Raw genomic sequence first — 4,243 nt, 5'->3', positions numbered from 1 at the left:
AATCCGCGTCGTTATCCAATTATTTGCATTTTTTAGTATCTTGTATTTTTAGTCGTGTGCAAGCGAGTCTATAAGTCGGTCGGTCGGTCTGTCGGTCGGGCGGGCGGTCGGTCGGTCGGTCTGTTGGTCTATCCGTAACACTTTTGTGCTTGGCTTTTTTGGTTAAGATCAAAGGTCTGTTGTTAATAGATGCTGTTCTTAGCTTTTTAAGCTTTTCTTGGCCTTTTGGTCAAGATCAAAGTGTAGTATCTGTTCCGGCAGATACTGCACTTAAGATAATTTATACCAGTCAATGGAGGGGAAACCCTCTATACTGGGACAATTATTATTTTTGGTAACCAGAGTGACCCCTTTTAGGGGAGCTGGTTTTTACCTCACATTAAAAACGGCCTTGTGCCTAATTTGCTCAGTGGGGGAGCAAATAAATACCATCTGTTCCGGCAGATACTGCAAGCTATGACTAGCAAAGACCAGATGTGGGGGCAACTCCACATGCCTGACCATTAACCAGCTCCCATTTCCCACCTCTCGGGAGCTGGTCCCCTTTTTCCCTTCCCCCTCCCTTCACTCCTCACATTAAAAATCGGCCTTGTGCCTAATTTGCTCGGTGGGGGAGCAAATAAATACCATCTGTTCCGGCAGATGCTGCACTTAAGATAATTTGTACCAGTCAATGGAGGGGAAACCCTCTATACTGGGACAATTATTATTTTTGGTAACCAGAGTGCCCCCTTTTTGCCTACTTTTAGGGGAGCTGGTTTTAACCTCACATTAAAAACGGCCTTGTGCCTAATTTGCTCTGTGGGGGAGCAAATAAACACCATCTGTTCCGGCAGATACTGCACTTAAGATAATTTGTACCAGTCAATGGAGGGGAAACCCTCTATACTGGGACAATCGCCTGGGTAATACCTAGGAGGTCCACCCTCCCAGGCCTTGCCACCGGGCTTTCCGGTGGGGCAAGTTTATTGCTTGCTGCCTGAGGCGCCCCGACCGGGGAATGCCGACGGGGTTACTCAGGCAATTTTTAAAATTGCAGGAGTGCCCCTCTTTTAGGGGAGCCTGCGGGGTTCCCACTTTCCGGCCTTGTGCCACATTTTGCTGATGTGGGCAGCAAATAAATATCAACCCTCTATACTGGGACAATTATTATTTTTGGTAACCAGAGTGACCCCTTTTTGCCTACTTTTAGGGGAGCTGGTTTTTACCTCACATTAAAAACGGCCTTGTGCCTAATTTGCTCAGTGGGGGAGCAAATAAATACCATCTGTTCCGGCAGATGTTGCACTTGAGATGGTTTGTACCGGTCAATGGAGGGGAGGCCCTCTATACTGGGACAATTATTATTTTTGGTAACCAGTGTGCCCCCTTTTTGCCTACTTTAAGGGGAGCTGGTTTTTACCTCACATTAAAAACAGCCTTGTGCCTAATTTGCTCAGTGGGGGAGCAAATAAATACCATCTGTTCCGGCAGATACACTTCATTTGGTCAAGATCAAAGTGTAGTATCTGTTCCGGCAGATGCTGCACTTAAGATAATTTGTACCAGTCAATGGAGGGGAAACCCTCTATACTGGGACAATTATTATTTTTGGTAACCAGAGTGACCCCTTTTAGGGGAGCTGGTTTTTACCTCACATTAAAAACGGCCTTGTGCCTAATTTGCTCAGTGGGGGAGCAAATAAATACCATCTGTTCCGGCAGATGTTGCACCTGAGATGGTTTGTACCGGTCAATGGAGGGGAGGCCCTCTATACTGGGACAATTATTATTTTTGGTAACCAGAGTGCCCCCTTTTTGCCTACTTTAAGGGGAGCTGGTTTTTACCTCACATTAAAAACGGCCTTTGTGCCTAATTTGCTCAGTGGGGGAGCAAATAAATACCATCTGTTCCGGCAGATACACTTCATTTGGTCAAGATCAAAGTGTAGTATCTGTTCCGGCAGATGCTGCACTTAAGATAATTTGTACCAGTCAATGGAGGGGAAACCCTCTATACTGGGACAATTATTATTTTTGGTAACCAGAGTGCCCCCTTTTTGCCTACTTTTAGGGGAGCTGGTTCTTACCTCACATTAAAAACGGCCTTGTGCCTAATTTGCTCAGTGGGGGAGCAAATAAACACCATCTGTTCCGGCAGATGCTGCACTTAAGATAATTTGTACCAGTCAATGGAGAGGAAACCCTCTATACTGGGACAATTATTATTTTTGGTAACCAGAGTGCCCCCTTTTTGCCTACTTTTAGGGGAGCTGGTTTTTACCTCACATTAAAAACGGCCTTGTGCCTAATTTGCTCAGTGGGGGAGCAAATAAATACCATCTGTTCCGGCAGATACTGCAAGCTATGACTAGCTATGACTAGCAAAGACCAGATGTGGGGGCAACCCCACATGCCTGACCTTTAACCAGCTCCCATTTCCCACCTCTCGGGAGCTGGTCCCCTTTTCCCTTCCCCCTCCCTTCACTCCTCACATTAAAAATCGGCCTTGTGCCTAATTTGCTCGGTAGGGGAGCAAATAAATACCATCTGTTTCGGCAGATGCTGCAAGCTATGACAAAGCTAGGACTAGCTATGACTAGCAAAGACCAGATGTGGGGGCAACCCCACATGCCTGACCATTAACCAGCTCCCATTTCCCACCTCTCGGGAGCTGGTCCCCTTTTTCCCTTCCCCCTCCCTTCACTCCTCACATTAAAAATCGGCCTTGTGCTTAATTTGCTCTGTGGGGGAGCAAATAAATACTATCTGTTCCGGCAGATACTGCAAGCTATGACTAGCTATGACTAGCTATGACTAGCAAAGACCAGATGTGGAGGCAACCCCACATGCCTGACCATTAACCAGCTCCCATTTCCCACCTCTCGGTAGCTGGTCCCCTTTTTCCCTTCCCCCTCCCTTCACTCCTCACAGTAAAAATTGGCCTTGTGCCTAATTTGCTCGGTGGGGGAGCAAATAAATACTATCTGTTCCGGCAGATACTGCAAACAAAGACCATATGTGGGGGCCATCCCACATAAAAGACCTTGGTCAATGCAGGGGCAACCCTTCATACCAATTGTCACTATCCAGCTCCCCTACTCCCCGGGTAGTTGGTCCCCATTTCCCCTTCACTCCTCACATTAAAAATCGGCCTTGTGCCTAATTCGCTCGGTGGGGTGCAAATAAATACCCTTATCTGGGCCTTTTGGGCAAGATCAAAGTGTAGTATCTGTTCTTACTACATGCTGTACTTATGTTTGTAACTTTGTGATATAAAATGGGGGGGATCACTTTTCTTTATTAATTTAATGTAAAATGATTACCCACTTTACAACCAGTCAGTCTCAAAGCCATTCAAGCCATTCTCCAGATCATTCAAGTTGGTTTTGAAGGATTCCAGTTATTTTTTAAGCATTCACGCCATTCTTAAGGTCAGTCAATTCATCTTTTAGTTCATTTAAGTCATTCTAAGTCTTTTATTTATTTAAGTCATTTCAGCCCATTTTTCGGTCATTTTAGTTTATCTTTAAGAATTTAATGTTAATCCTACATTCACGCATTAATTCATTACACGAGGGCATGTGACTAGCGGCTATCGGCCTTGTTTTTGAAAAAAAAAGAGTCACCACTTATCAATTAGAGTTTCTCCATTCTCAGAATGCAGCCTGTTCTTCGTTCATACACATTAACATTTGTACTAAAGAGCCTCTCAGTCTCTACAGAGTTAAATATTTTGAAGCCAGTTTACTCAGCAGTGGTTAGGTCTCCTGTGTCTTCTTCCACCAGTGAAATGTCTCACCACCCCATAAAGCACCTAGTGTTCTCAAATTGTCACCTATCTGGTATTAGCCAAGCTCATCAGGCACAATAGTCAGGACAATCACCCAGTATAGGCACTGCTCGGGCAGAAAGAAACTGCAACGTACTGTCGGTACAACTGCAAAGAAAGCTGTGGCAATACATTAAACACTTTCGAGAAAACAGTGTGAATGGGTTTGTGAATGATGAGCAACAATGAATTCATGAATGCCTCGAGAGGGATAGAGAGAGATGTAAAGTCAAAACCATCAATGCCTGAATCAGGCAGGACTCCACTTGAATGGATGAATGAATGTCTATTATGAAAATTTGCATCAGACTAAACATAGCGCTCATTTGGAACTATCATGTCTAGCTGACTCATATATTCATCTAAACTATGTAGATACTGATTAATCGGCAGCTAATTGGCCTAATCGGCCACTTGCCGATTAATCAGACGA

At 44.7% G+C, this 4,243-nt stretch overlaps 1 pseudogene; it reads left to right on the top strand.

The window, feature by feature from the left end:
• The first annotated feature begins 209 nt into the window (after positions 1-209).
• LOC145280625 (U2 spliceosomal RNA) lies at positions 210-353 on the top strand (annotated as a pseudogene).
• The last annotated feature ends 3,890 nt before the right edge of the window (positions 354-4,243 follow it).

Source organism: Euprymna scolopes, chromosome 7, assembly GCF_053919585.1.
Source record: "Euprymna scolopes isolate OS-2025 chromosome 7, ASM5391958v1, whole genome shotgun sequence".
Classification (NCBI taxonomy): Eukaryota; Metazoa; Mollusca; class Cephalopoda; order Sepiida; family Sepiolidae; genus Euprymna; species Euprymna scolopes.
Note: the sequence above shows the minus strand (reverse complement) of the source record. Positions and strands in the feature narration are given on the sequence as shown.